The following is a 22497-nucleotide window of genomic DNA, read 5'->3' as shown; positions in this document are numbered from 1 at the left end:
TTTTACTGGTTTAAAGCCCTTAGTGTCTTGCAGCATCATTCACAACAGTGAGAGAATTATGAACTGCTGCAGGACCCGAGCCTCATTTATTACATTTCTACTATATTTTTTTCTGCTTGCATTTTACTTGGTCTGAGGACGTTAGTTTAGTCTTGTAATATCACTCACAACAGTGACAACATTGTCAATTGCTGCAGGATCCGAGCCTCATTTATTCCATTTCTACTGCATTTTTTTTTCTTTGAATTTTACTTAGTCTGGGGACCTTAGTATTGCAGTATCACTCAAATTAATCCATTTATGCCTACCAGGAGATCCTACTTAGCCAATTTGTTCACCAACTGGTAACTGGTAGGTGGTAAGGAGTGGGTAAACTTTCAGGTCCAGACAGGCAACCTACCCTAGTTCTTCCTTCCCCTTTATGCTTTCCTAGCACTGCCATAACTGGAAAGTAAGTAGGCATCAGCAATGGGCTTTGTCTGTATAAGGGGTGTAGACCAATAGGACAATCCCTGCCCACTCACAGTAAGGCATCACAGGTAGCTTCCCTGGTTTCCACCAGGAATGGAGGTCTGTACATGTGCCACCAAGCACACTCCCTGTATTTCTCCATTCATATATAGAAGTGAACTACTATACACCTTCCTTCCTTGTCTCTCTCCCTGACAGCACTGTCAAGCTACTGAGCCACTGAATAAACTTGTGTCACTTGAGTCATAGGTCTTATCCCTCTATGCCAGTAGAGCTGCATAAACACATTTGATTTTTATTTTTTTGTGCAAGCTTAAAGATGCTTGAGTATGTGATTTTACAAAGTGCATTGTTTAATTTTATTTATTTCAAGTAAACAATTTTATGATTCAGTTTTAAATGCTTGCGACTGCCGATTTACTAATTATTAGCTAAATGACAGGGCATTAGAATTGTGAAATAGTAACTCAGCTTCACATTTTGAATAATTACTGTTCAAGCTACTGCTACTACACAAACATTAAATGACAGTTAACTAAGTGTAAACATGATTGTGTTTTTGGTATGATAGTCTGGGAGCTTGCCGTAAAGAAAGTTAGAGAAGGGGTGTTGGTACTGAAGAGGTACCCCCCTCCTGGAAAATTGTGTGTGTTTACACAAAAGTAATCTTGGTCATGTTCCAGTTAATATTTACAAGACTGCACTGGAAGGCAATATCCTCAGTCTGAGGTGGAAGAAATCTTGGAGAGAGAGTGATTCTAACTCTGATCTACATTTGTATCATGTAAAACTTATTTAGGGGTAGCAGATGTTGGATATTACTCAAGATGGCAGTGTGCATTTGCCCCTTGTATAACAGTGCCAGCAATGTGGGTTTAAAGCCCATACACTTACATATAAATTGAAAACACTGAGGCAGAATGTGACATCATAGCCCTTATATATTCACTACGGACATTAAGGAGTTCTTTACTGACATCAGGGAAGGGTTGGATTAACAAACAAGCATGTCTCCCAAGTACAGATCCCAAAGCAGCAGCCTTGAAGAAAGTATCTAAAATATACCCATACTTCAGGACATGCCTGTCTACTCTTTTTGCAGTTTGAGCCAGTTCACTATGCTTGTCCACATGTGATATTATAAATGCCCTCCGCTAAATAAAGCTAAGTATGTTCCTCTGGTGCTGCACACTGTGAGTTTGATAAGTGATGGTCATTATGTCTAAAGTGGGAGCACCGTCCACATTCTTTCCAAATCTAAAATTCTACTCTTTCTATGATTTAGTTTGATGTTAAGACCTAGTACATTGTTGATCCCCTAAACACTTACAATTAAAATATAACAGGTTCTGCAGCCAGGTTCTTATGTAAATGCTAGTTGTTCCTACTCCTGATAAAACCTGTGTACCTTTTGGGAGGACTGTGACAGTAAGACATTTTATTCCAAGGAAGCACAGTGGAACAGAGCTTTAGGGTCCTTAATGACAACAGGAGCAGCAGAATACCCAAGCTACTCAGTTCCCAAAAGTTTACTGCACCACTAAAGAGGTGAAAACTGATTGACTCCTCATTTAATGTGGTCTTTCATTAGACTGACTATAACCCCAAAAATAACAACTTCAATTAGGGAGTCTGAAGACAGAAAACCTTCACTGTGGTTGTCAAAACCAAAGGGGATGTATGTAATCCATGTGTGCTGCATCCTCCTCATACCCTACTGAATCAGAGGAGTCTAAAATAATGGGTGTCTGCTTTTCTCCTCCTATGTCCTCCTCACACTAGAGGCAGAAGAGCTTGACTCAGCAGTCAGTGCTGTTGATCTCTGAAACACTGGAAAACATTTCTAAATTCTTTACAGTCAGAGTTACGAGAACCCTTAAGGCATACATGTAACTGGCAGGCAATTCACCTGGATGAAGGCATCAGACATTCAGATGTCACATGCTTTACCCACACAATTGTGGATCTGCTGTCAGGTGTCTGGTGCGCTGCCATTAGGCTAAGTAGTCCCATTGCAAAAGTGCACAACTCTACCACAACTAGGGACACTGGGACCTAGCAGATCTATGTAATTAGAGCTGCTATGCCCTCACAAACACCCACTGAAGATGACTGAAAAATAATGTCCATATGGAAAATACTTTCCCCCCAAAATATGAAATCCTGAATCCAAGGTCTGAGTTTAAGGCATCAACATTGTTATTAATGTAGTTGCCACAGCTATGTTTATCTGAATTAGAATCTCATCTAGAAGCCTCTTTCACAATAATTCAGGCTTGTAATACAGCAGAAAATACAATGAAAGGAACCTCCTGACTCAGTAAAGGGGTGAACCACACACTGTATATGGCCCCTTAGGATAAAGTGGGCAGGATCACATGGAAGGTTGCAAGAGTCTTGGCTTTTTGTCTTTGTTTAGAGCCTACTACTACATTTTTTGAACATATTTTAAGATTTTTTTTTTCTGATTTTCAGTGTCTCTTATGTCCTTTAGGAAACCTTTCTTTTCCAAAACAGCCAGTGAATAAAGTCCAAGTTCTGCAAAGGATCCCCTACTGAATTATTCACAGACATTTCTCAAGTTAAGCAAGCAGCTTGTGTTGCTCACTGAAGGCACTTAGGTTTGTAGCACACCCAAACAATCTTTCTGTTAAATGATGCATAATGGTCTTATATCATAGCCCTCACCTATGTGAAGAAAAGCACTGCAGATTATAGTCTTTAGGGCAAGATGCATAGTTTTTCTGAGGACATTACTATATATAGAAAAAAACTGGAACAGATAATGAAAATAGCTTAAACAATAAATAACTAAATCAATAATTAAAAATTCAGAGAAAAATATTCTTAAGATTGCCAGTAAATTGCCAAGTGAACTAACAATGTTAAACAGGTAATTGTTCACTTGAGAGGTAAAAAAACAAACAAAAAAAAACAAAACATGAAGATGGCACAGGTTACGATATTTTTGGTGACAAGCTCCAGGCGTTCCAGCCACAGCATGAAAGTTTAACTTCACCTCTCTGAGACATACGACTCCTTCAAGATCTGTCTAGGAGACTGACTTCCATTAGCTGGTAAGTCCTATCCATCTTATGAATTCTTAGATTTAAATCAAATATTGGTACCTACTCATCAGGTTACATTAGCTGAATCAGCTCTTGTGTCACCAGTGTAGAAAAAAGTACCTATCCTTTTATGAATACAGTTCACAACTCTGGACTGCCTGCCCAAGGATAATGATTCCAGACATTGAAGACCGTGAGACTTGTGGCTGCCAAAATGATCGTAATGTGGCTATATAGTAGAAAGTCAGGTCCAGTATCTCTTCAAGAAGACATTACCAGTGCACTCTGATCTTTTGGAGACTATGACTGCTAAAATACATTGCCTTGGTGAAATATCTGATGGGCCAAATCAGCAGTAGAACTGTACAGCATGGGGAAGTGCAGCAATGACTTCAATAGTTCATTAAGCCTGCGAGTGACAAATGATTCTTAATGGTTAGTTTGCAGCAATTTTCATGTAATAGATCCCTATAAAGGATTTGTCCCTGCAAAAGATTATTGTTTCCCATGTACTCTATTCAAGAGAAAGGAGTACTATAACCAGTGGCTAGCATCAAAGAACTACCATGACTGGGATCTGTAACATTTCCTAGGATGACTATCATTCAATTTACATAATCAAAGGAACTGTACAGGACGTATTGAGGAACTGGTGAAGGAGGGCTGAGAGACCTGCTAAGCTGGGATCCAGCTAAGGAAAACAGAGGAGATTGGGCTGGGAGGTTTACTGTCATTTTACTGAAGTGCACTCAGTTGAATCGACTTTGTGCGAAGTCTGAAACTTGAACGCTGAAAATGTCAAACTCCAATATTTCCAAAGTACAAATCTCGCCCCTTTCTTGACCCATGTTAATGCTTGTTCCTAGGTCGAATTTGGTATGTATTTCGGCTATATCAGAATTCAGCAATGTGACTTTTTGTAGAAGTGAGTTGATAAGATCATTTGACTGAGTGCACTTCAGTAAAATGATAGTAAACCAGGCTGGGATGTCTGTTTGTTCTAAATACAATCATCTTCCAATACACAGTGGCAACCCTTCCACATCCAAGAGGAAAATGTCAAAATATCTCATAGCTCATATCTAAACTCTCAAAACTTAACCTTTCTTCCTCTTCCTTGCAATGGTTCTCTAGTTACCTAGCCAACCGGAAACAGGCAGTAAAATGGAAAAAAACCACCTCCTCATTCCTTAACACGCCTACAGGTGTTCCACAAGGCTCCATTCTAGGACCTGTACTCTTCAACATATTTATAAATGACTTCCACAAATCAATCCCTTTCTCAAACATCATCCAATATGCAGATGATTCCACCATCATCTGCTCAGCTAACTCTATCTCTCTACTTCAAAAACTAACTCAAGATGCCTTCTCTATAACAGAACAATGGATGTTAAAAAAACACCTAGCTCTTAACGCCTCCAAGACCAAGCTAATGATTTTTACTCCCTCTAAAGCTACCCATCTCAACATGCATACATTTTCAATAACTAGCCAAGATAACTCTTCCCTAGAACTAGTGTCAGAAACCAAGCTACTTGGAGTACTAATTGACAGCCAACTTTAATTTACCTCCCACCTACAAAAAAACATCAAAAAAACCCACCAAAAACTTGGTATGCTTTATAGACAAAATACCTTCCTTACCTCTGCCACCAAAATAACACTTGCTTCATCCTTCCTTATCCCCTCCCTTCTCTATGGTGCCCCACTCCTAACTAATCTTCAATCCTCCCTCAAAAAACAACTTTCCTGTTGTTACAACAAAATTGCAAAATTTGCCACCAGCCACAAATCTTCCACTCACCACTGCCTTTCCCTCCAGAAACTAAAATGGCTAGAACTTCCCAATCAGCTCACTTACACTCAGTTAACTCTAGCCCACAAGCTTATTCTCAACCCCTCCCTCTGTCCTTCCCTTTCTTCTGCATTTAATATGCATCTACCCAATAGAGTACTAAGATCAAATAATCAAAACCTACTCAAAGTCCATAAACCAACATATCCCCCTGGCAAATACCTTCTATCTTTCTCCCTAGCTCGCACCTGCAACTCCCTTCCTTCTCTCATACGTACCACCTGTAATCACTCTGCTTTCTATTAATCTCTCTTTACTTACCGTACATCTCAGTGGGAATGCTCCTGCTCCCACCCTACATAACCTACTCCTCTCCTCTATCTCCCTCCATACTCTACTCTGCTACATCTTACTATAACTAAAATTCTATAGAAATTACTAGGTAAGTCGAACGATTCTCTTCTTCTACCACTTCATCATCTCACTAAATCTCCTCTAACTTTCTAGTGACTAAAATTTTCCTATCTACTATGTATAAATGGATATGTCTATACAAATTAATATTATTACATTTTTGCACACTGTATCTAGCTGTACATTTTTGCTTTTTTACCTTATTGTTAATCTTTGAGTGTAAGTGTGAATTTATGTTTATATGTATGTAAAATGTATTTTTGGAGCTTTTCTCCCCAGGACTCCATTGAAAACGGGTTCCTTGTGGCCCAATGGACTATCCTGGTAAACCAACTGCAATAAATAAATAAATAAATAAAATATGCCATACAATGGCATAAGAATCTTCATGGTGACTCAAAAAACGAAACTAAAAAGGGACCTATGAGTACCTGCAGTATAGCAGCAGGAAACATGAAGCTTAAATTAAGACATCCACCATGAAACAGCCTAACAAAGAGGGTGCTGGTGAATGAAAACCAAAAGTAAAATCAGAAACTCTGCTTCAAAATTTGAGCTCAATGTCCAAACTCACTTGTTGGCAGCAGAACTAGAAAGTGAGAGCAAGCAGACACTCAGTGCATGTTTACTAATCTCTACAGCTCAGCCCAAAATTAATTTGCCAAAACAGTTATCTGCATTTCTAAAAAGTGGCAGCTGGGGAATCTGAAGAGCCACTGGCAGTCACATGTCCACTTGGACCATAGCCCAATGGCAAACAGAGCAAGACAGGGAAAAAAATCAAGAGTTGTGCTCCTCTTCAATGTGTCAGTTCACAGATAAACTGCAACTGTGCATGACAGTCCAAAACTGAAAAATTGGGAGGTTGCCTTTTCCCCAAACATACAGTGGCCTTACAGCTATTATTTTAAGGAGGGTAGCAGTATATATGCCACTGCCCGCACATGGGGTGTGGGGCTTTGGCCTCCATAGAAAACACTCTGATTTTCATTTTGGGTTGCTTTTTCTAAGCTAAAGCTGCTTTCATGAACTGTATTTACACCTGGGAGGATAGGAGAAACTGCAACCTTTGTAGTGGCCATGGAAGACGTACCAAGTCCAAATGAAGAATCTCACTTTCAACTTCAGTCCTTGTTATTTTTTTGTTTTTGTTGTGCGAGGTGGGGATAAAGCCTCATCAAATGACAAATAATAATCAGAGGAAATGTCCACTTTTTTAAAACTTTCCTCTTTAAAAGAGGGACTATTAGACCTTTCTGTCAGTGATGCCTATGGCACAATTTCAAAGATCTGCAGTGTGCGGTGGCCTCACAAATGATCTTCCCTCAGGCCCAAGCAGAAGAGGCAATGAAGACACAAGTATCAAGTCTGATCGATCTTTGGCATTTTGTCTCCTATTCCACTTGCACCACCTGAAGCCTCCAGCATGATGGGACCTCTTCTTGTTCTTCCTCCCAAATGACAGTTGAAGGCAGGATGGCATCCTGTCATACCAGCTGGGAATAATCTATGTTTGCGCCCAAGTTCCTATATTAGGAAACTCCCAAGGTGGGAGGCATTCCTAGCACACAAGAGAGAGTTCCCATCCTGAAGCTTTATGCCCAAACTTGGTTATTCTTTATAATTTTCTGATGCATCCTGTGTCCTACAGAGATGCCAGTACCAGCAATGCACTATATACAGCCCTCCCTTTCACCCCACCACCTGGAACAGGAAAGGATTGTAAGCCTTTTCACTACTCCTTATCCTCATGGCCATCTCTTCAGTGCTATGGGTATTACATGAATTGCATTGCAACCTACTGATGTACAAGGCTGGTTTCCACCTCCCTTCCACATCTACAGTGTCATCTACTGCCTGAACATAAAGATTTTCATCCAAATTCGGACCCTTCTGCTTCCATAACCTGCCTGCAACTTACTGATGTATGTTTGTTTTTTGGATTTTCTATATGACTAACACTATTTTGGCTACTATCTAATTTTTACCTGCTCATCACCAGAACACATCAGTTATCCATTTTGCTCCCCATTTTCTTTACACATTAATAATCTCCATCTTCCTATTCTTCCTCCTTTTCCTCTTCCATGTAATGTTCTCTTTACTTTAGTTTCTCTGTCTGCATTATTTCTCTAGTATTACTCACATTTCACTATTCTGCAGTTCTGATAATTCTAGTGTTTCCTTTTCCCCCCAGTTCTCTACAAGCTCTGTCAGTCTTTTCTTCTGCTTGTGTTTCCCAGAGGTCTGCAAACTCGGTGCTTAACATTAGCATACTACCCATTAATACTCTAATTTTACATACTTGCAGTGTTAACAAAAGGATATCAGAAATTATTTACTGATTGTTTCTTTTCTAGTTCGACCTGCAGTTCCAACTGGGTTCTTCCCACTTTGTTCACCCTCACTGCACTTGGGCTCAGTCCTCTCCCCTACCCCCAACCCCCCCCCCCCACTCTGCTCCTAGCTTTATACCTCCCATGCTTCTTTTACTTCCATTTTAACCTATCACACCTATTCTATAAATACACATCATCACCTGTCTTCTTCACATATCCACCATATCTTGTATCATCAAATTACATTATTTTGCTAATCACATTAAACTCTGTATTATAATATCCGACTCAATTTGTGACTGTATAACATACAAGTAAACACCATGTCCCCCTAGCACTAACACTCATTATCTCCCTTTCTCTACTTGTACTTCTTCAACATGCATCTTACCATACATCTGCTATCAATACCCAAATCTCTGACAACACAGTTTCTTTACTATATCACTAGATCTCTTTCAAACACAAATATTATACAACGACCCCCCATTAAATATTCAAAAATGTCCATACTGATTGGTCAGCGTGCACGTTGTAAATCAGAGTTATAGTAATGGAAAAAGGTCCAGTCACCCAGACTTTTTCCATTACTATAACTCTTTTTTTTTTTACAGCAACGGAGAACGCAAGATCTCCGTTGCTTCACACTGTCTCGCTATGTTAAACGAGTTTAACATAGCGAGACAGCTTTAAAAAAGCAACGGAGATTCTCTGTTGCTTTTTTTAAAGCTGTCTCGCTATGTTAAACTCATTTAACATAGCAAAACACTTTTTAAAAAGCAACGGAGATCTTGCTTTCTCCGTTGCTTTTTTCAAAACTGTCTCTTTATGTTAAATGGGTTTAACATAGCCAGACAGCTTTAAAAAAGCAACGGATATTCTCTGTTGCTTTTTTTAAAGCTGTCTCGCTATGTTAAACTCATTTAACATAGCGAAACAGTTTTTAAAAAGCAATGGAGATCTTGCTTTCTCCGTTGCTTTTGCCCACAGCTCTGATGTACTGTGTAGGCATGCGCAGTACATAAGAACTGCCGCAGAATACCAGACAGCAGCGGAAGGGCAGCAAGGAGGCATTATACAATGCCATTATTTAAGAAAAGGAATTATTTTTTTTCTTAAATAATGTCATTGTATAATAGCAATAACCCATTTCTGGGTGTGGGTAATGCTGGATTTACCCACGGTTGGTTTTATTCGGCCACTCGGGCTTCGCCCTCGTGACCAAACCACACCAACCGTGGGTAAATCCAGGATTACCCACATTCAGGCGTGGGTTATTGCTATATTAACCTCTCCTAAAAATCAGACTTTTTAAAAGAAAGAGCCAAACTCATCAAGTCTCAATATTACCTGAAAAAAACCTCCTCTTTCACTCAAACATCTTATCACCTACTTTTCACTTATTTCCCTCTCTGGCGATCTTCAGCCTAATCCAGGCCCATCACCTACCTCTAGTCCTTCCCACACCCCAGCAAACTCATACGAAAGTAAAAATCTGAAAATTATTACACTTAACATTTACAGCATCTGTAACAAAATCTCAGACTTTCATGCCTGGGTGGCACTACATACTTCAGATTTCTTAGGTGACACAGAAACATGGCTAAAACCTAACATACAAGATATCGAAGTGCTCCCTCTAGGATATAATTTAATCTAGATAGACTGCACGAAAAAGCTGGTGGAATTGTTTTATTTTACAACAGCTACTTCACAATTACAAACTATTTAGGCCACATCCTTACATTTGATAATGCTGAAATACTCATTACCATCCTAAAAAATGAACAACTCAAAAAACACTTATGTATAGATGTCATTTACAATCCCCCATCACAGAACATCTCTATACTTAAAATAAATCTTGGATCACAGATAACATCTCTTATGAAGCCATTATTTTGGTGATGTTAACATGAACTGGCTAATTCTTACATCAGTCTCGCCCTCTACCTCTATAAACCTCATCAATTTCTCACAACTTATATCATCTCCTACAAGGTATGATAAATATAACAAGGTTCCCGGATTGGATCCTAGTTTCTGACCCCAATAAGTTCATAAAAACGGACACCCTCCCAACAAGCTGAGTGACCACTTACCCTCCTTCACCATCAGAATATCTAAACATTCTCCTAAAAAGCATCTTTATAAATCAATCTAGACCCTAACAAAATTTAATCCAGAGTCCTTTCTACACATATTACAATCTACTAACTGGACTACCCTAAAAATACTTCCTCTTGATGAAGACATAAACATTCTAAACAGTCTAGCTCTCACTAGGGCAAAAAGAATCAATATTAATCATGCCCAGTTGCTGTCAGGTGCCATCAAGCAACAAATGTCCATAAGAAATAAAGCATGGAAAGAGTGGTTAAAAAATAAAACCCAAAACAAAGTTAAACAGCCCACTATTTCAGATAAAAAACAATACTATACCTATCCGCAGTCTAATAGCTCTCATAATTCAAGAATATTCTAACCATCAATCAAGTCACTTCTTAAACCAGGCACTCAACAAAATCCTAGCCCTCTTCCAAGTAAATCTCCTTTTTAAGTTGCCACCTACTTTAACTCTCACTTCATTGACAGTATTTCCAACCTACGGTAAAACAATACACACCAGTCACCCTCAGTAAATCAATCCACCTCCTATAACACTTCTCAGCCAAGTACAACCAATACTAATATTACTCATTGCCCCTCTCTTTCTATTCATGCCTTATTACGTCACCCAGTCTCTACCACCCTTATAAAAAACGTGTTCTTAAACTCAAATCAAGTTCTAATTCAGCAGACAATCTTCCTGTTCAATACCTTAAGCTCACTGCCGAGTCTATAGCCTACCCAAACAGGTCAATCAAAGAATCATATGTCCCAGGCATTTGGAAGAAATCCTTCATTATCTCACTACATAAAGGGGGTAATTCCTCAGATCTAACTATTGCCCCATTGCCATCTTATCACCTCTAACAGTCTTGAAAAATGTGTACATACACAACTTAATTATCTTCTCTACAACAAACTATTGTCCCCAACCCAGCATGGTTTCAGACCAAATCATAGTACTTCAACTGCTCTGTTAACCTTCACGGACACCATAAATTATGTTACTGACTCTGGTCATCTTATATTTGCACTGTTTCTAGATTTCTCCAAAGCATTTGATACAGTTTCTCACACTAAGCTCCTAGATCAACTTTCCTCACTAGGCCTCACATCCCCCTCCCTGGCATGGTTTAAAAGTTATATGACTAAAAGACAACAGTCAGTAAAGTTCCTTCCTTCCAAACATCAGTGGGGTACTTCAAGGCTCCATCCTTGGGCCCTTACTTTTCAACTTCTTCATAAACAACCTTCAGTTAACCTCCTGCCAAACCACTCTAATCCAACATGCCAATGACTTGACCATTATCTGCTCATCAAATAATGTAATGCACCTGCAACAATTTACCAAAGAAGCCTTTTCATCCATTTTACTCAAGCTATACAACTCCCAACTATTACTCAACCCCAATAAAAACAAAACTTTTACTTCATTTTCCTAAAGGACAAACAGTAAATTTTAAAATTTATCCCACAAATATTACTCTAATTAAAGTTGTTCCACACACCAAGCTGCTAGGTGTAATCATTGATGAAAACCTGAAATCTGACCTACATATCCAAACTAACATTACAAAAACGGTTCCACTTTATAATCTTGAAATACTGAAATCTCGAATTTCAGTATCCCGAGACCATAAAGTCAAATGTTCCAAATCCTGAAACCCCAAAACCGCGAAACACAAAATCACGAACATATACACGCCATACACCACACAATACATACATCATCCAACCCACACTACAACAAACCAACAAACAAAACACACAAAAACACAAACCTACACTACATACAAACAGAGGGGCAAGCCCCCCTCACACCCCCCCTACTTATATATACTAACTCCGAGATTGCACCAAACAGAAAAAGAGAGCAAACTCACCACTACACACTCTACAGTACCCTTGCACACACACATCACAAATATACGAACACCACCACTTTCAACACTTAAACATTCATACTTTTACCTGCCTACCCTAACCCACACATGAAACTTCCAAACACACTCATACATACACTCAAAGACATACTTAAAACCCAACAAAATACCCACTTACCTTACATACCAGCTAAATCCACACACTACACGATACATCCTGTACACACTACATTCAGCGTCAAATACCGGCACACCATAACTGCAAATTTGACATTTCTGGATTCACGCTTATGGAGTTTTGGGATTTTAAAAATTCCACTTTATGGTCTCGGGATGATTAAATTCGAGATTTCAGTATTTCGAGATTACAAAGTGGAACAAAAAAAAAACACACCAGAAACTAAGTATACTCTACAGGCATTCACACTTTCTTAATCAGTCTACTAGAGTCATACTTGCAAATACCTACATATTATTTTCCCGTTTGTATGGTGCTAATATCCTTACTCATCTCCAAACCTCCATCTTATCAAAACTTGAAGCTGGTTCTAACACAACAGCAAAATTCGGCACAAACTCTGCCTACTCTACTCATCACTGCACTTCACTATAATGGCTTGAGCTATCACATCGCCTTAACTTCTTACAACTCTTAACTGCCTACAACATTATGTATAACCCTACTGCCTGACCTGCTCTAACCTCTGTTCTCTCTAGCTATCTTCCCCCTAGACAACTAAGATCCAAAGACAAACAACTTCTATCAGTGTACAAGCCTAAGAAAAATGCTGGTAAATCCCTTTACTCTTACTCCATTGCCAAAGCCTGGAATAATCTGCTTACAAATATCAGCAAATGACAACTTTCCTTCACTTAAATATGCCTTAAAAGAATTTCTAACCAAATCATGGATCTGTTCCTGCTCTACTCCCACTTAATATTATGTCCTTTTACATTAACTTCCATTTCTCAACTAAATTCTCTTTCTCCCTTCTATTCCCAACGTTTTTCTTATATCGTATGTACTTTTCCTCTCTTGTCATCAATAATCTGTATTATCTTACTATTTTTCTCTCCCTGTTACATTAACTTCCTTTTCTCAACTACCTTTTTCTTTCTTCTGTCTACTTCCATTTTTGTTTTTATATCTTACAGACTATTCCTCTTTATGTTATCAATAATCTGTATTGTCTTTCCCGCAAATAATATATGTTGCTATATTAATATCTACTGTTAAGTTGACAATCAATCTACACTTTTTTTTACCTTAGCTAGTTGATATTTTACTATTATAACATGTCTAAGACTTCTGTTAATAATTATCTATTTTTAGAGCTTTTCTCCCTAGGTCCAAGGAGCCCAGTAAACAAATGTCAAATAAGTAAAATAAATGAAATTAAATCAATTGTGGTACAGGAAGATACTCTGCCTCTGTGCCAGCCAATAAAAAATAAAATTAGTAAAACAGCACAAGTGCTGACAACTGTTTTGGTGTATACTAGCAAATAGAAAAAAATGGATATGCAATTGTGAGCCTGCATTTGTTATAAGATTAGCCTGTGTGCTAATTGGTATCAGTACAAATTTTATACTTTGGAAAATGGCCAAAGAAAAATATACTGCTACGTAGTGAAAAACTGACTAACATCAAATCTTTATGTGAAGGCCTGTTGCAGCTGTCATCTTCAAATTAATATTAAAGTTTCAAAGTTTAATAACACTGCTTATCACCCTAACTGGCCATTCTCAATGAAGACTCTGGATTTAATAAATACACCAAAGAGCCCATCTAAGTATTAAGTGCAGTTTTGAAACCTACCATTATGTCATTCCATCTTATCCTCAAGAGAAATTTATTTCATAAACATACCATCGAGTGTGTGATGCATTTAGCTCTCAAGAGAAATTCTACATCTATGTTACATATCATTTGAAAACCTGTAGAAATTAGGACTAAAGAAGTTCTGAGTTCATTGGTATGTGTACTAACTGTAACATGTCAAATACATGCCTGCCCACTGCTGGAAAGTGGCTGTGACATTTGTTGTGACATTCCCCCAAATGAGTAGTCCTTGGACTCTAAGGACCACTTAGTAAGTAGACTAATATCCTTTCTCTTGAACAGTGTATTACACTGTATATGCCAGCTACTTAACCTCCCCAGTTTCCTCGTTTCTGCATTCAATAAATGAAAGAAAACCTGTTCTACTTTGTGCCTCCTTGTTAATTGCTCTGTATTAGCTATAAACTGATTGCTCTCTATTATAATTGACCTGAGGGTAGAAGAGTCACTTTAATAGAATGTACTGCTAAATCTTTCCTCACTTTGATCTCCATTTTTACTCAGTCATCATCTTCCCTCACAGTGCTGGTATGTTGTTTGTTACTACTTTTCTATTTGTTCTTAGACTGTGCAGAACAATAAACAGCCCTTGGTAGTGAGTTGCATTTGTATTAATTTCATTCAAGTCAGATGATCTTTACATATATATATATGTATGTTGAGCCTTTGCCTTTTAACAAGTAAGAATATGATTTCAGTTGCTGGTGTTATGGTATATATAACACTCTCCTGATGTACTGGTTAATCCAATGAATGTTTACTAAGTGATGGTGTTATACTGGGTTTATCAGTGTAGTGCTGTGTTCTGCAAATTTGCTAAATACAGCTCTATACACTAAAGTGTGTTTTTCTATCTCCTGTTATCCTGTTTTAACCTTACATTCATAGACTTTCTTACAATCTTTCTGATCTTACAATACCAGATCCTCTCTTGCACTGACTTACCATTATTCTTCCTCCATTTCTAGGAATAAATGTTAACTTTATTGACTGCATACAATATTAACAGTTTATTAGAGTATTTCTCTTTTCTTTCCTTTTAGAGTCTGTTGTCACTTCATCCATCTCTGATTCCAATACTGCAGAAACTCTGCCACAAAGCTCAACTCTAGAAAATGTTCACTGAGTATAATGCCATTGTGAAATGTAAGCAAATTTAACATGAGGAGCCTTGCTCTGTATTAACTGTAATTAGTCAAATATGTGCCTGCCCTGTGCTTGTCTGTGACATTCCTCCCAAAGGGGTAGTCCTTGCACTCCAAGGCCACTTAGTAAGTAGGCCACTGTCTTTTATCTTGACCATTAGATTACACTGTATATGCCAGTTACTTAGTCTCCCTAGTTTCCTGGTTTCTGCATTCAGTGAATGAATGAAAAACTGTTCCACTTTGTTTTTTCCCTGTTAATTGCTCAGTATCAGCTATAAACTGAATGCTCTCTACAATAACTGACTTGAGGGAGGGAAGCCTGCTATGTTTGACTTTCCTACACTCTTCTACCCTACCCCCAATTCCCACCCACCCTCTCTTTCTCTACCATTATAATTCTCACATCCACATTTCACCTGTGACACTCATTCCTTAACATACCTATCCACTATTCTACAGTTCAACTTCTATTTTCCCCAAATAAACTCTCATCACTTCCTATCTTAAGTACATCATACTCTATCCTTTCAAACCCCTCTATTTCTAACATTTCAGAAACATAAGAGAAGATACCAGAACAACCTCTCTTCCTTCATAAAAAATGCTTTCTTCCTACTTACTTCTACCAGCTATCATACCGCAGCATCACTAACTAACCTACAGCTCTGCAACTTCTTGCTTCCTGCATCCCCACTACCTGCCATCAATAAAATACAGAACCCAGTAAAAGTAAAAAAGTAGCAAACCAAAGACCAGGAAGGAACCGGACCACAAAACTTATAAGCTTTCATTCGTTTAATAAAACACCACAAACTTCATCAGAATAAATACAAAAACTTGAAACTACCCTTTAAATACTTGTCATCATCCAATGACAAAATACTTCAAATAAAATATTTAAATAGCCATTATGATGTCATGAAAATTTAAAAATACACTACAAAATTTTTAACATTGCATATATATAAACATACAAAAATGTGTATATGTAATAGTCAATAATAACAAACTACTAAACAGTGTTTCATCAAATAAAGCCCATTTTATGAACAATTACATCAAAGCCTTTGTAACTGAAGAAAACACTTGATATTAATAGTTTCATTTAGTCCTAGAGGGTAGTCTGTTCTTAGAGCTATCTGCCATTTAGTTTCCCTACATTCTAATAAGATTTAAATTTACCCACCAAAGAACCACAAACTACTTTGTGTAAGACAAAGAATGTAAATTTCTTAAAATTGTTACATAATAAAACATGTCATGCCAGTGCATTGTTCCTGTCTTTGTTTCTCACTGCCAACACATGTTCATAAATCCGTCTACTTAGTGACCTGATAGTCTTGCCAACATAAAAACTGGTACAGGAATTACATATTGCCAGATAAACAATAACCACAGAATCACATGTAAACCTGTCTTTTGCCCAAATGACTTTCTTGAAATGTTTCAACTTAACAGAATCTGAATTGGCTATGTATCTACATTGCCTGCAATGACCACAAGCAAAGGTCCCAACAGGGTCTTTGACCCCATTGTGTGATGTCTTGGAAGTACTTTCAAGTATACTTCTTATATTACATACCTTTTTATAAGTGAACAAAAGCTCATTACTCAGGACTTTCACCAATTCAGAATGTCCAAACAACACATTCCAATTTTCCTTAATAACACGCCTAATAATATCCATTCCATCTGAAATTGGTAATGGGAAGGCCAGCTCAAACACACTGTTGTTTTGATTCACCCTACTTGCCACACTGAAATTGCCTCTCAAGATGGGACTAGCTAAACTGTCTCTGAGAGTTATAACTTCAGCAACAATGTTAGGTAACCAAAACAAATCATATCCCCTGGCTATAAAAAATCCAGTCAGTTTGTTAACCTCAACAGCAAAGACAGTCTTCACTAGTCAAACGACTCAGCCTTATACGTTGTCCCTTAACAACCCCTCTTTTCATATGTTGGGGGTGAAGACTGGCCCTGTGCAGATACTGATTGACAAAAATAGATTTCCTATGGATACTACTACTGAAACTAAACCTGTCATCAAGTAGTTCCAAATGAATATCCAGGAACTCTATTGTTTTTCCAAACCCTCCCAGGGTAAAGTTCAAAAAACTAGTTGAACAATTCAGGTCTTGCAGGAATAACTGGAAACTATCAAGGTTTCCTTACCATAAAAAAAACAAAAACATCAAGATCAAATACAGAACCCTTTAATGAATTTTACTCTTCAGCTTTTCCTTTATTTTATTCCTCCTAATGAGCAATTTCTTATCCTACCAGGACTCAGTAATTGCTCTCATCATCTCTGTCCCAACCTCCTATCCATACATCCTCCCTAAACTCTCCACATATTGCAACAAATCTATTTAATAATGACCCTCACCTTTACCCCACATACAGACTTCCCCAATTTTAATTCAAATCAAAATAAAATTCAATGGAGAAATACTCTCAAAAACAAGAATTAATAATACCCCAATATACTAAAATCATCCTAGTAAGAGATATCCCATCTAATCTTGGCCCCACATAGCACAACCAACATCAAAATAAGTCCTTTCCACACACAACTGTAATATCACACTGGTCTACCCCCAACCCAGTAATCTAACTTTTGCTGCCATAAATATTAGAAGAATATGAAATAAAACTACAGAACTACATGCCTGGATTATTCAACACAGGCCTAATATTCTTGGTAAAGTTGAAACTTGGCTTAAATCCAGTATAAACTACTCCAAAATTATTCCCCTCCAGGTATAATATCTGTAATGACTGAATAAAAAGGAAGGTTGGTGGTATTGCTCTAATACTTCTCCACAACTACCACATTTCCCCCTACAAGCAACCAAAAAAAAATAATTTCAGCAGAGCTTCTTATTTTCCTGAAAATAAACAAATATGCACTACTGTCCTTTACATCTCTCTTGGTGACAATACAGATACACTGGAAGATATTCTCCACTGGATATCCATAACAATTCCACATTGAAAAATACTAAGTGATATCAGTTGGTTGGATATAACCTCTTGACTCCCCTATGTCTAGCATGAACTTGTACGGTTTCATACAACTAGTTAATAGTCCCACACAAAGCAAGACATCAATTTTCTGATTAGACAGATCCTAGTATCAGACCATAGCAAATTTACCACCCCAAGTACAATGTCACACTCTCTCAATGACCATCTCCCAGTCTATGCAGCCAGACAACTTGCACATCTACTCAAACAACATTTTTATAAAACAGTACACCTGCCAAAGGGTAACCCAGAAATATTCAATACTACCTTATCAACTATTAACTGGAACATCTTAAAAATTCTCCTCTTAGATGCTGTAAATGAATTTAATATAATTTTCCTAAATATCCTGAATAGCCTTGCACCCTCTAGAAGGAAGAGACTAAAAGCAAGTGATGCAGTTTGGCTATCCAAAAATAGTAGAATGTTAACACAGAATAGAGAAAAAGCATAGAAAGAATGGCAAAAATATAAAATACCACAATAACTTGAAAGTTTCAGAATGCTCTGTAACTGTATTAAAATGTGAATAAATGAAAACAAAAATCTACAGTACAACAACTTTCAGAAAAACAGTAAACACAACCCTAAAAACATTCTGGTCAGCCATTAAATAAATATTACATCCCATCCAAAAATTCAACCCTAACTCCAATAATTCACCCCTCAAAACTGCAAAAGAATTCAATTTGTATTTCATAGACAGTATAGTGTCCATAACCAAGGATTCCCCACCATCTAATCTCAACCCTGCCCAACAGTCACATGTCACCACATCTTATATCTTCAAACCTGTGCCCACATCCTATATTAAACTATTCAAACTCAAACCATGCTCTATTTCAGCTTATGACCTTCCAAGCGAGTACCTTAAATAGCAGCCAATGGTACTGACCATCCTGTCTCAATCCTTATAAATAGATCAATCCAGGAATCTCACATTTCCTCTCTCTAGAAGAAAATCACACATTAAATTAACCTATAGCAATCTTCCCCCCTCCAAAATAGTTGAAAATGTATTAAAAACAATTGCTAAACCATCTTCTGTAGATAGAACTCACATCACTCACACAACTTGGGTATTTTCTCTCCCACAGTATTAACACTACCCTTCTAACCTTTACAGATACTGTTAATAAAGCTAGCAATAACGGCAAACTAGTCTCCTCCTTTCTAGGCTTATCTAAAGACTTCAACACAGTTGATCACAGCAAACTTCCACTTCAAATGTCCTCACTAGGTCCATCTCAGCTTGCCCTTTTATGGTTCAAAAGCTACTCATCCAGTAGGTAGTAAAATGGCACTCTACCCTCACCTAGTCACCTTCAATGTGTACTACAAGGCTCTATATTTGGTCCTCTCCTCTTTAACATTCTCACTGGCACTCCAAACATCCACACAGCAGACTTCCCGAATACAATATGCAGATGACTCCACACTCATACGCACATCAAACAACCTGGCACATCTCCAAAAAAAAAATACTCAGGAAGCTTTAGCATACACTGAAACATGGCTTTGTAACTCAGAAACCATGCTCAACCCCCCCCCCCGTCAAAGAATGAATTTCTACTTTTTCATGAAAAAAAAAACCAAAATTTAAAATCATATCACTTATAGGTTCATAGGTACGTACTAGGTTAGCTGTCCTTGTGGGCCATTTTAAGCTTAGCCAATTTCCCCTCTAAAGGTAAGAATTAAACCTTGTACCTTTTGTTTGTTAGGTAAACACCTTAACCATTATACCAAACCTCAACACCATTATATTAACCCAAACCACAGCCACTAATAATACAACCATTCAAGTCACTTCTCATAGCAGATTATTAGGGATGATGATCTTACATTTGACCTGCATATACAAAATTCTATACAAAAATCACAAAAAATAGGGATGCTTCACAGGGCCAAAAAGTTTTGCACTAATGAAACTAAAACTACACTTGCCACTACTTACCTCTTCACTTCACCACTCTATGGTGCTCCCATCCTAAGTAACTTCCAGGCAGCACAATAAGCAAAACTTGAACAATGCAAAAATAAAGTGGTTAATTTTATAGCAAATACCCCTTTCAGAATTCACCACTGTATATCACTAAAAGCCTAAATTGCTTAGAATTACCCCAAAGTTCATAGGTGATTACTAGGCTACTAAAGACCTCAGGGGGCCTTTTTAAGCCTAGCCATGCTTCTAAACATGAGAATCAAACCCTGTAAGGTAAATACTTTAACCAGTAAGCTACTCCTAACATCAACTAATATTTATACAGCTTTTCACCATCTATAAAATTATCTGTCATCCATCTGCTTGCCCAGCACTAAATACCATTCTACACAATTATATTTCCACTCGGTCATTACAACACAATGAATAAAAACTCCTCTCTGTCCACAAACCTATCAAATCTACTGGGCATGTTCTGTACTCATACCATGTTGCTAAGGTCTAGAACTAATCATCTATATCCATCAGGACAATACCCTCCCTCCAGTCCTTTAAAACTATTCTGAAAGGCTTCCTAGCCAAATAAGGCTTTGCTCATGCTCACCCTAAGATAAACTATATCCCTAAATATAAACAAGTACCTATTTATACCTTAAACCTCCTTGCTTATCATTCTTTAATCAATTTCTCTCCCCTGACTCTCTATCTAAATATGCCATAACCCTGTTTTTTTTTTCTCCCACATCATATTGCAGGTCATGTATTATACGAACTTGTTTTTAATTTGTCTGAACTGTCTAAATTTTCTCATGCTAGTTGTAGCTTATATCTAATTTGGTATAACTATTTAAACTGTAGTTTTTATTGTACTGCTTCTGAAGACTATAAAATTATTGTTCTTAAAAAAATGTTTTTGTAATACTTTGGAGCTTTTCTCCTCGGGCCTCCACTGAAAATGGGCACCTACCCACTCAGACTTTCACGGTAATCAAATGTCAAGCAATCAATCAATCAATAAATATTCTTCATCCTGAAGAGCTCTGAATGCCAGACATAGGGACAGATTCCAAAACAGTTGCTCTCAGTGTAAGTTTGTCCTGATTCCAAAAGACTTGCTCTTAGTATAAGTGACTTACTTTGGTGTAAGGCCTATCTACAAACAGGCTTGCTAAGGGGGCCAGATTCCAAAACCCCTGCTATCAGCCTGTTATCATTGTAAGTGATCATTTGTACTGAGAGCAAGTGTTTTGTAATCGGGCTCACAGTTTTCCAGTAAGCTGTCTATATGAACTTGAATAAAGACCCAAGAACTCTAATCTCTTACAATAAGTTATATCCCTATAAGATTGAATTATTTTAGTGAATTCTATTTGGACATTCTCTAAAGACAACAGATCACACTTACTGTAAGTACAGAATAGTGAATTATGCTCTAGGACAGGCCTAATGTATGAAACAAATAATTTAACTAGCATAACATAAGAGCTTGTGGAGATGACCATCTGAGCTTGCATTTTAAACTTTAAACATGCTAAAGATCCCTGGGTTTTTATATTATTTATATATCTTTCAATTTAAACTGCCTATGCAAATATGTGACTTAAAGTTAGCTTACCAAAAACATAATGACACACTTGTCTAAGCTGATGTTTATTTAACCCTTTATAGCTCAATAATTTGTTCACTGTGCATCATTATTTGTTTAATACATTATCTGCATCATCTGTGATTACTGCTCCTGTCTTAATAATCTATGTATTTTGCCAACCAATATGGTTTGGATAGGGGAACGATTGGAAAAAAACTATATTAAAAAGTACAGGACACAGGGTGGACACCTGCAGTACAACAATTCTTACTTAAGCTCAGTCTGAGTAGCAATGACTGATCTTTACCAGTCCCTTTCTATTACTGAGGCAGTTGGTCACCCAATTTACTATATGTGGATTTAGTGTAAACTGCTTTTAGAATCAATTACTACCCAATGGGGAATGCAGACAAACGTTTTAGTAAGGTTTAAATATAAAACACTCACACCTAGCCCCAGATCCATATCCCCACTAACAAAATTATGGATGTCTACTAGGTTTGTAAATGTGGACATCTTTTAAATAAAACTATGTTAGTGCAGGTAACTAGCAAGCCACGTTACTGTCTTTTCCCAAAATGGCAAGAACAGACATCTTTCAAAACTTTTTCCTAAGAAGGAAGTCAAGCTAGTTGGCTTGTAGTTAGCAATCTTATCAACTATGCTCCCTTTCTGGAAAGGAATGGCATTGTCTTATTTCCATTTTCGCAGGAAGAAAACACTTGAACAAAAGATACTTAAACAAATATTAAGTGTTGCGTTAACAGAATTGGCTGATACAGTTAGCACCCATGAATTGTCCTCAATTAAATTTTAACTTCTCTCTCATAGTGAATGCAAAAATGGATAAATACCATTCAT

The 22497-nt window shown here is 37.5% G+C and overlaps 1 protein-coding gene across 2 annotated transcripts in view; it reads right to left on the bottom strand.

Moving 5' to 3' along the window:
• LOC122795778 (transmembrane protein 14A-like) overlaps nt 1-22497 on the bottom strand; it is a 399694-nt gene that overhangs the window by 115876 nt on the left and 261321 nt on the right. The window lies entirely within an intron of this gene.

This window comes from Protopterus annectens, chromosome 2.part2 (assembly GCF_019279795.1).
Source record: "Protopterus annectens isolate FY-2018-M chromosome 2.part2, PAN1.0, whole genome shotgun sequence".
Taxonomy (NCBI): Eukaryota; Metazoa; Chordata; order Ceratodontiformes; family Protopteridae; genus Protopterus; species Protopterus annectens.
Note: the sequence above shows the minus strand (reverse complement) of the source record. Positions and strands in the feature narration are given on the sequence as shown.